At 48.9% G+C, this 10,707-nt stretch overlaps 1 non-coding gene and 1 pseudogene across 1 annotated transcript; both read right to left on the reverse strand.

Moving 5' to 3' along the window:
- Positions 1-1,687: 1,687 nt before the first annotated feature.
- On the reverse strand, positions 1,688-1,791 carry LOC118143393 (U6 spliceosomal RNA). Its single transcript, XR_004727614.1, has one exon. It is a non-coding gene; the product is annotated as a U6 spliceosomal RNA (small nuclear RNA).
- Positions 1,792-8,055: 6,264 nt separating this feature from the next.
- LOC100405503 (charged multivesicular body protein 1a-like) lies at positions 8,056-9,989 on the reverse strand (annotated as a pseudogene).
- Between the last annotated feature and the right edge of the window lie 718 nt (positions 9,990-10,707).

Here is a 10,707-nt window from a genome sequence, read left to right on the forward strand (position 1 = left end):
TGCATGCCACTGTCTGTGCAAAGTGCTCTATTTACGTGATCTTTTTCCAACCTCACAGTAGTCTTGTGACGTATCATATGCTGTTTATAATCCCCCAGAACTTTGGAAATTAAGTCGCTTTGTTCCATTGTTCTCTCAGGCTGACTGCTTCTGGGTCATGGGCATATGGTAAGACCAGTGAAGCCTGTGTTCATGTGGCCATCATGATACATCTTGAGTTTCAAGATGGGTCCCCTGGCCCTAGGTAATGAACTGAACATTCTTTAAAGCCTTTGGGTGGTGATGCTTGCAGAAGCACTATGGGTCAGAAATGCAATATATATTTGGAGAACATAGAAATTCCAGTAAGGATGAATCATTGCCTTCTCCCAGGGTGGAAGGAGTCTGAAATGATTGACCTGCCACCAGATGGTTGGCTATTTTCATTGAGCAATTTTGCCATATTGCTACCTGCTGCTGGTAGACTGGCTATATTTTGGCAATTGCTAAATCAGCTTTGGTGAGAGGGAGCCCAAGTTGTTGGACTCATTTCTTTTCTTTTCTTTTCTCTCTTTTTTTTAATGGAGTTTCACTCTGTCACCAGGCTGGAGTGCAGTGGCATGATCTCAGCTCACTGCAACCTCCACCTTCAGGTTCAAGTGATTCTGCTTCAGCCTCCCGAGTAGCTGAGATTACAGCCTCGCGCTACCATGCTCTACTAATTTGTTGTTGTTGTTGTATTTTTAGTAGAGTTGGGGTTTTGCCATGTTGGCCAGGCTGTTCTTGAACTCCTGACTTCGGGTGATCTGCCCACCCGGTCTCCCAAAGTGCTGAGACTACAGGGTGAGCCGCTGAGCCCAGCCTCTTTGCCGTTTTGTTGGCTTGTTTGTTTGTTAGAGACAGGGTCTCACTCTGTTACCCAGGCTGGAGTGCAGTGGTACAATCATAGCTTACTGCAGCCTCGACTTCCTAGGCTCAAGCAATCCTCCCACCTCAGCCTCCCAAGTAGCTGGGACTACAAGCATGTGCCACCACACCCAGCTAATTTTTATATTTCTTGTAGAGATGGAGGTCTCACTACATTCCCCAGGCTGGTCTCCAACTCCTGGCTTCAAGTGGTCCTTCTGCCTGGGGCTCTCAAAGTGCTGGAATTACAGGTGTGAGCCAATGCACCCAGCTTCCATCACATATTGAATTGCTGCTCTACCTTTCTGATAATACCCAACTTAGGATATATAGCTACCTGGCATCCAGTCAGATGCCTAGTCACTACTGGGTCTGGTGACACATCAGGGTCTCTTTTCCCAAAGGGACCGCAGTAAGCATAGCCTTACTCCAGAATCCTAAGAATCCTAACTGCAATTCTCCTATTTGGGCTTTCAGAGACTCTCTACAGAATCTTCCCCCAACCCCCTATGGAATCTTTATCCATCTTTCCACAGATATAGCCAGCAACATTGCATCTGTAGGATCATATAATCAGAAGTGGCAGCATAGCTTGTTTCATGGCCTGAACCTGCTACACAGCTAAGGGGAAAGAAAATAACCAAAACAACCTAATGTGCATTTTCTATGCTCTCACTCAACACAACAATCGCCACAGAAGACTTCTGTGACCAGATGTGTGGGTGGGGGGTTTTCCCACAACCCAAGCAGCAGATGCCAGCTGGGTGTCCTCCAATCCAATTTCTAAAAAAATTATTAACCTAAATATATGGAACGCTTCACAAATCTGCATATGATCCTTGCAAAGGGGCCACACTAATCTCTGAATTGTTCCAATTTTAGTATATGTGCTCCTAAAGTGAGCACTTTTTCTTCTCTTCAGACAGGTCTCACTTTGTCACCAAGGTTGGCTCAATCACGGCTCACTGAAGCCTCGACCTCCTGGGTTCAAGCGATCCTCCTGCCTCAGCATCTCGAGTAGCTGGGACTACAGGGGTGAACCATCATGCCCGGCTAATTATTGTATTTTTTGTAGAGATGGGGTGTCGCCATGTTGGCCAGGCTGGTCTTCAACTCCTGACCTCAATGGATCTGCCTGCCTCAGCCTCTCAGAGTGCTGGGATTACAGGCATAGGCCACTGCACCCAGCCTCTCATTCAATTCTGAAACTGTGGATACCTGGAGATAGAATCGGATCCTACAGGTTGAGGGATTCCTCAACACTGACCCCCAAGACATAAATCAGGGCTTCTGAAATTTCCAACTGATTGCAAGTTGGGGTTCTCATGACCTTTTCTTTTCTTTTCTTTTCTTTTTTTTTTTTTTTGAGATGGGGTGTGGCTCTGTCCCTCAGGCTGGAGTGCAGTGGCACCATCTCGGCTCAGTACAACCTCCACCTCCTGGTTCAAGTGATTCTCCTGCCTCAGCTTCCTGAGTAGCTGGGATTAAAGGCCCATGCCACCATGCCTGGCTAATTTTTGTATTTTTAGTAGAGATTAGGTTTCACCATGTTGGCCAGGCTGGTCTTGAACTCCTGACCTCAGGTGATCTACCTGCCTTGACCTCCCAAAGTGCTGGGATTACAGGCATGGGCCACTGCACCTGGCCAAAACTCCTGTATTTAATGTCTGCCATCAGGTCCTTCCTGCAATATGTGGGAATTATGGGAGCTACAAGATGAGATCTGGGTGGGGACACAGAGCCAAACCATATCATTCTGCCCCCGGCCCCTCCCAAATCTCATATCTTTACATTTCAAAACCAATCATGCCTTCCCAACAGTCCCCCAAAGTCTCAACTCATTTCATCATTAACTCAGAAGTCCACAGTCCAAAGTCTCATCCTAGACAAGGCAAGTGCCTTCCACCTATGAGCCTGTAAAATCAAAAGCAAGTTAGTTACTCCCTAGATACAATGGGGGTACAGGCATTGGGTAAATACAGCCATTCCACATTGGACAAAACAGAAGAGCTCAGGCCCCATACAAGTCCGAAATCCAGTGGGGCAGTCAAATCTTAAAGCTCCAAAATGGGGCCGGGCGTGGTGGCTCACGGCTGTAATCCCAGCACTTTGGGAGGCTGAGGTGGGTAGATCACAAGGTCAAGAGATTGAGACCATCCTGGTCAACATGGTGAAACCCCATCTCTACTAAAAATACAAAAAATTAGCTGGGCACGGTGGCATGTGCCTGTAATCCCAGCTACTCAGGAGGCTGAGGTGGGAGAATTGCCTGAACCCAGGAGGTGGTTGCGGGTGAGCCGAGATCACGCCATTGGACTCCAGCCTGGGTAACAAAAGCGAAACTCCGTCTCAAAAAAAAAAAAAGCTCCAAAATGATCTCCTGTGACTCCATGTCTCACATTCAGGTCATACTGATGCAAGAGGTAGATTCCCATAGTCTTGGGCAGCTCCACTCCTGTGGTTTTGCAAGGTACAGTCTCCCTCACAGCTGCTTTCATGGGATGGTGTTAAGTGTCTATAGCTTTTCTGGCTGTACAATGCAAGGTGTCAGTGGATCTACAGTTCTGGGTCTAGAGGATGATGTCCCTCTTTTCATAGCTCCACGAGGCAGCATCACAGTAGGGACTCTGTGTGGGGGCTCCCACCCACATTTCCCTTCTGTGCTGCCCTAGCAGAGCTTCTCCATGAGGACCCTGCCCCATAGCAAACTTCTGCCTGGGCATCTAGGCATTTCCATATTCTGAAATCTAGGTGGAGGTTCCCAAACCTCAGTTCTTGAGTTCTGCACATTTACAGGCTCAACACCAACTGGAAGCTGCCAAGACTTGACGATTACATCCTCTGAAGCCACAGCTGGAGTGGCTGGGATGCAGGGCACCAAGTTCCTAGGCTGCACACAGCATGGGCACCCTGGGTCTGGCCCATGAAATCACTTTTTCCTCCTAGGCCTCCAGGCCTGTGATGGGAAGGGTGGCCACAAAGGTCTCTGACATGCCCTGGAGACATTTTTCCCATTGTCTTGGTGATTAACATTCAACTTCTTGTTACTTATGCAAATTTCTGCAGCCAGCTTGAATTTCTCTCAGAAAATGGGATTTTCTTTTCTATTGCATTGTCAGGCTGCAAATTTTCCAAACTTTAATGCACTCCTCACTTTTTTTTTTACAGTGTTTCCCTTTTGAAACAGAATGCCTTCAATAGTACCCAAGTCACATCTTGAATACTTTGCTGCTTAGAAATTTCTTCCACCAGATACCCTAAATCATCTCTCTCAAGTTCAAATCTTTCACAGATCTCTAAGGCAGGGGCAAAATTCCACCAGTCTCTTTACTAAAACATAACAAGAGTCACCTTTGTTTTAGTTCCCAAAAAGTTCCTCATTTTCATTTAAGACCGCCTCAGCCTGGACCTTACTGTTCATATCACTAACAACATTTTAGTGAAAGACATTAAACAAGTCTCTAGGAAGTTCCAAACTTTACCTCATTTTCCTGTCTTCTTCTGAGCCCTCCAAACTGTTCCAACCTCTACCTGCTACCCAGTTCCAAAGTAGCTTCCACATTTTCGGGTATCTTTTCAGCAGTGCCCCACTCCTGGTACCAATTTACTGTATTAGTCCATTTTCATGTTGCTGATAAAGACATACCCAAGACTGGGCAATTTACAAAAGAAAGAAGTTTAATGGAGTTACAGTTCCACATGGCTGGGAGGCCTCACATTCATGGTGGAAGGCAAGGAGAAGCAAGTCACATCTTACGTGGATGGTGGTAGGCAAACAGAGAGAGTTTGTGTAGAGAAACTCCCATTTTTAAAAACCATCAGATCTCATGAGACCCATTCACTATCATGATACTAGCATGGAAAAGACCTGCCCCCATGATTCAATCATCTGCCACCAGGTGCCTCCCACAACATGTGGGAAATATGGGAGCTACAAGATGAGATTTGGGTGGGGACACAGAGCCAAACCATATTATATGCTAATTTTTTATTTTTTGTAGAGACAGGGTCTCGTTTTGTTTCCCAGGCTGATCTCAAACTTCTGGCCTTAAGCAATCCTCCCACCTTGGCCTCCCAAAGTGCTGGGATTACAAGTGTGAGCCACCATGCCCAGCCTTACATTTTTCATTCAAGATTGGTGCATAGGTACAGCTATTTGATTGGTTTTAGGCAGTGTTTCTTTTTGGGAAGTGTGCATCTAACATTTTTTACAGAGGGTGTGATAGTCTTGGGTTTTCTACTATCTGATATAAGCAAAGCAGGACAATGAAGGGGAAGTTAATTGACAAAAAGGGCTATTCATTAAGAAGGTGGGTGGGTTTTATCCCTGACATCATGTAATTCTCTCTAGTCATTGTACAGAATAAGACAAATAAGAAAGCGAGTTAATCTATAATCTGAGAAACAGAAGTAGTAACGACATGTGATTGGAATCACAGTTACATCTCTCTCAAAGCTTAAGGTGTTTGTGGGGTTCCAACAAGGTTTACTTTTTATTTATTTTCACACTTCTTTGATCAACAGGGCAGCCTTCCAAACAGGATGTTGTCCATTCACCTTGGATCTGCCATCCACAAACCAAGCTGTTTGCTGGCCAGTTGAGAGTTGTTATGGGGTACTGTAGAAGCCAGCAGCTCCTCACACAACTTGGTCCTAGCAGAAAAGAGGCTCCCTTCTTGTATCTCCTCCTGGTACTCCCCAGGTAGCATGCTCCTTATACCCTATTTCCATTTTATTATGAAACTCTTCTGGTCATTGTTGTCCCCATTTGAGTGTTTCTGTGACATCACCTATAATGGCATGGGTATTACAGGTGTCAGGATCATTTTATGTCCTTCAGTCACAGGGGTAGATTCAGTTAATGCCCCATAACAAGTTAGTAAGTGCCCCTCAAGTGGAAATTGTCTAGTCCAAAATCTCAGTAGTCAGTAGTCTTTGCTCGCAGGTGCTCACAGGCCTTTTTTTTTTTTTCTTTTTCTTTTTTGAGATAGTCTTGCTCTGTCGCCCAGGCTGGAGTTCAGTGGTGCCATCTCTGGTCACTGCAACCTCCGCCTCCAGGGCTCAAGCCATTCTCCTGCCTCAACTTCCTGAGTAGCTGGGATTACAGGTGCCCACCACCACACCCAGCTAATTTTTGAGTTTTTAGTAGAGATGGGGTTTCGCCATGTTGGCCAAGCTGGTTTCGAACCCCTAACCTCAAATGATCCTCCTGCCTCGTCCTCTCAAATTGCTGGGATTACAGGCATGAGCCACCATGCCTGGCTGCTCAGGGGCTTTTGTGATAGCCCCAGTAAATGCTCCACAGAGAGCTATCAAATGGAGAATTTGTCCCTATCAGCACTCCAGCTTCTACTCTACAGCGTGAGCTTGGGTTTCCATTTAGCTTGTCCAACTAAAATGGCCAGAAGGGAGCATTCACACGCCTTCTGCTTTACAGTTTTAGGTCGGGGGAACAACCCTATTGTTTTCAGTGCTGATTTCCATAAACATTTAGGTAAAGAAGACACAGCCACTTTATGTAAAGCCTGTTTAGGCATTCCACTTTCAGAATCCTATTGACCAGTACATTTTTTTTTTTTTTTAGACGGGGTTTCGCTCTTGTTACCCAGGCTGGAGTGCAATGGCGCGATCTCGGCTCACCGCAACCTCCGCCTCCTGGGTTCAGGCAATTCTCCTGCCTCAGCCTCCTGAGTAGCTGGGACTACAGGCACGCGCCACCACGCCCAGCTAATTTTTTGTACTTTTAGTAGAGACAGGGTTTCACCATGTTGACCAGGATGGTCTCAATCTCTTGACCTCGGGATCCACCCGCCTCGGTCTCCCAAAGTGGCCAGTACATTTTTATGTTATGGCAACTTCTCTTCACCCACTCCCCAGACCATTTTATTCTCTTTTGAACAGTAAGTGTTTAGGTCCCTAGCCAGAGGCCATGCCTGGAAACTCTGGCCTGTCAATCTTACCTTGATTAACCAGTCTAACCATCACCCCAGGCAGTTCCAGTTGGGGTAAATCTTTACCTTCCTGCTTTTAAAATTACTCCACACTGGGGGAAATAGAGCAAACTGGTTTGGGGCCCTTAATGTTGAAGACCAGCAGAGACTCTTTGGTCTACCCAATCTTCAATAGTGTTGTATTGAGACATTTGTTTTGGTGAGCATGGTGTCTCATGACTGTAATCTCAGCGCTTTGAGAGGCCAAGGCTGGCGGATCACCTGAAGTCAGGAGTTCAAGACCAGCCTGGCCAACATAGTGAAACCCCATCTCTACTAAAAATACAAAAATTAGCCAGGCATGGTGGCAGGTGCCTGTAGTCTCAGCTACTCAGGAAGCTGAGGCAGGAGAACTGCTTGAACCCAGGAGGTGGAGTTTCCAGTGAGCCAAGATTGTGCCACTGCACTCCAGCCTGGGCAACAGAGTGAGACTTCGTCTCAGGGGGAAAAATACATTTGTTTTCACTGCATTAATTTTCTTTTTAAAAATCTTATTAATTTCCATTTTATTCATCCCATTTCTTAATAACCATCTAAAGATTTCCATCCCGCTCGGATGAGTCTCATGACTCTCTCCTTTCTTTTTCCTCTTAGTGTCACCCTTATCAGTGTTTTCTTCCTTCTTTACCCCCCTCCCTCCCCTCCCTCTCTTCCTTCCTTCCTTCTTGGTGGGGGGAACTATTCATTTATTTACAACAGCATTTTAGGAAAAGGGCAAACATGGCTCTCTCCTTCGACAGACCCCTGCCTCGGTGCCCAAGGAGACAGGGCAGAGGCAGCTCCTGCCCAGCCCATAGCTCTGTGGAGCCCTGCACCCTCTGGGGGGGCAAGGTAGCTCCCCAGGGCTGTTATTCGCAAGGGACAGAAGGACCTTTCAACACCCACCATGTGAGCCAATTTTGAGGGAAGCTGGAGAGAATCATGGACAGATGGTGCCTCGACCCTCGCATGTCCAGGACCCAGCAATGGCATCTCCTCCCCAGGGCCTCTGAAATCCTGAGAAGAAAACCAAATGAGCTGAGTGAGGGTCTCATGCTTCTGTTCATAACAGCCACGACACCGCTGCAGTCCTGGTGTGGGCTGCGTAAGTGCAGCGCTGGGCTGAGGAGGCGCCGGGACCCACTCTCCCCACCTGCCACCTGCCCTTTCTACTTTAGCAAATGACAGCAAAACCCTGAAAGTTTCAAGAAAATGAAATAAACTTTAGGAGACAAAAAAAAAAAAAACCCACAAAACAGCAGGCTGTGCCCAAAACCCTCTCTCAGAGTCCCCCTCTCTGAGTCCTTCTGATGAGCTGCTGCTGCTGGTGCCCGTGTGGCCACAGCACAGGTTTTCCTAATGGAGCCACTGGCCCAGCTGAAGGTGACTCTCCCAAGCTCCCTTCACCACCCACTCTGGTTTCCACGCTGGGAAGTCAGGACAGGGTGCAGTCGGGGACCTAGTTATTTACAGGGGACAGTGACACCCAGGCAGCATCACCGAGGCCCCACGCACACACTCCATGCTGGTCAGCGCAGGGACAGACCCCTGCCGAGAGGACACCACAGCACAGTCCACGTAGCCCAAGGCACCTCCAGAGGTGGCAGCTGGGCAAGGATGAGGACCCCAGGCTGGGCACTCCTGGATTTGGAGCTGGGCAAGGTACTGTCCCCATGAACTGGGCAACTTTATGAACTAGGGAAGCTGAGGGCAGGAGGTCCAGGGAGGCTTAGCCAGCTGTCAGGAGCAGCCCAGACCCCACCCCTGGAATGATGGAGGAGGAGGAAGAGGAGGGTCATCATCTGTAAGTGCCACCAAGACAGTGTTGGGTGGCACTTGATGTTCCCCAGCATACCCAGGCCACTGGTGCCTCTTCAGCCTGTGTCCGTTCACATGGTGGGACCTCCTGCCCATTGGTGGTGGGGGCAGGGGGTGTGGAGAGGCCTCCTCCAGGAGCTGCCTGGAGAACAGGACAGCCCTGACCCCCACTGGCTGACAGTGAGCGGCATGTCTGCTCTCACGTAGTCTGAAGGTCCCCGCAGTGTTGGGCAAAAGTTTACATGGCACCCACTGGCCAGACTCCCTCAACTCCACAGAGGGCAGAAGAGAGCCTGCTGACCTCCCAGCTGTTGGCCCCAGAGTCACAGAAGTCACCTCTACTCGACACCAGGACACAGACCCACCGCCCAACCTAAGAAAACAGGAACAATTCCAAGGCCACCCAGGCCAGGCAGGTGAGAGGGGCTGCGTGGCAGTAGCTGCCAGCTGCAGCTCTGCAGGGTCAACAGAAAGGCAAGAGTCAGTGGGGAGGGGCCAGGAGCCTTGCGGCACATCACAGAGCAAAGGAGGCAGCGCCGGCGGCAGGGTGCAGCTCATTCCTCAGGGCGGCCAATGCCGGTGACAGCTGTTCTTCCTGGCTTCACATGGAGCTCTTGCCCCGGCAGAGGCACCCTTGGACAACTGGCTGAGCTGCTCTAGGACCTCCAGGCCATTCTCCTCTGCACAATGGGGCTGTCCGCCTGCTCCTGAGGCATGGTCCGTGCAGTGGCCCAGCTCATGGAATCCTCCATCACTTGCGCGTGCATGGCCACTTGCTGCTCAAACCTGTCCATCACTGCAGAAGCCTTCTACAGGTCCATGGTGTTCAGGGCCTTGTCCGGGGCTTTGGTCACCCACACCATGTTCTTGGTCACTGCCTTCATGGTCATAGCTGTCTGCACCTTAGAGGCCAGTGTCCAGGCGGGATGCCACGCGGAGCCGGTTCACGCTTCTGTTCTTTTTTAAATGGGGTTTCACCATGACGGTCAGGCTGGTCTTGAACTCCTGACCTCAGGTGATCCACCCACCTTGGCCTCCCAAAGTGCTAGGATTACAGGCGTGAGCCACCACTCCCGGTGACACTGCTGTTCTTCTTGCGAATGTTCTTCTTGTTCTTGGTGTACACAGGTGCATTTTTCTGCTGAAGGGCCTTCCTCACTTTGGCCTAGGAGTGCTTTTCTGCCTTCTTTGCCAGTTTCTTCAGCTGCTTCATGATAAATTTCAACTGGAACAGGGTATCGTCCATGGAACATGTTATCCTCCATGGCCAGTCTGACAGGAGCACCCCCTGGAAAGGCAGAAGGGACATGAACTCGGGAAGGCATCAAGTCCCAGTGGCACTTGCCTCATTTCTTAAAAAGAATTTTAAAATGTTTGCCTTCTTGGGAGAAATCCTTTGATTCTCCTCTCTCCCATTACCTATTCTCTTGTTAATTGTCCTAATGTTTTTATTATCATCCTTAAGACCCATGAGGGGAAGTTGAGACAGCAAATTTGGTAAGGCTTCTCTGACTATAGCTCAATTTTGCAGAAGTAAGGTTACAGGAGGTGCCCATGCAAAAGAGGCTGCCTGAGCCACAGCATGTATCATGGCCTGGGTAATAGGCACTGTCATGCAGGAGTCCTGTTGACCCCAGTATGAGAACAGGGATGGCACTGTGTCCTAGAGGCCAAAGAGACATGGAGCCAATGAATGAGACTTAGGGTTTGCTGAGTGGGTTGTACATACAGGGATGGTCAAGTGGTGGCAGGCTGGCCAGCTACCCTTTGTAAAATGCAGTTGAGGCTGGGCGCGGTGGCTCAAGCCTGTAATCCCAGCACTTTGGGAGGCCGAGGCGGGTGGATCCCGAGGTCAAGAGATCGAGACCATCCTGGTAAAGATGGTGAAACCCCGTCTCTACTAAAGATACAAAAAATTAGCTGGGCATGGTGACGCGTGCCTATAATCGCAGTTACTCAGGAGGCTGAGGCAGGAGAATTGCCTGAACCCAGGAGGCGGAGGTTGCGGTGAGCCGAGATTGCGCCATTGCACTCC

Source organism: Callithrix jacchus, chromosome 7 (genome assembly GCF_049354715.1).
Source record: "Callithrix jacchus isolate 240 chromosome 7, calJac240_pri, whole genome shotgun sequence".
Classification (NCBI taxonomy): domain Eukaryota; kingdom Metazoa; phylum Chordata; class Mammalia; order Primates; family Cebidae; genus Callithrix; species Callithrix jacchus.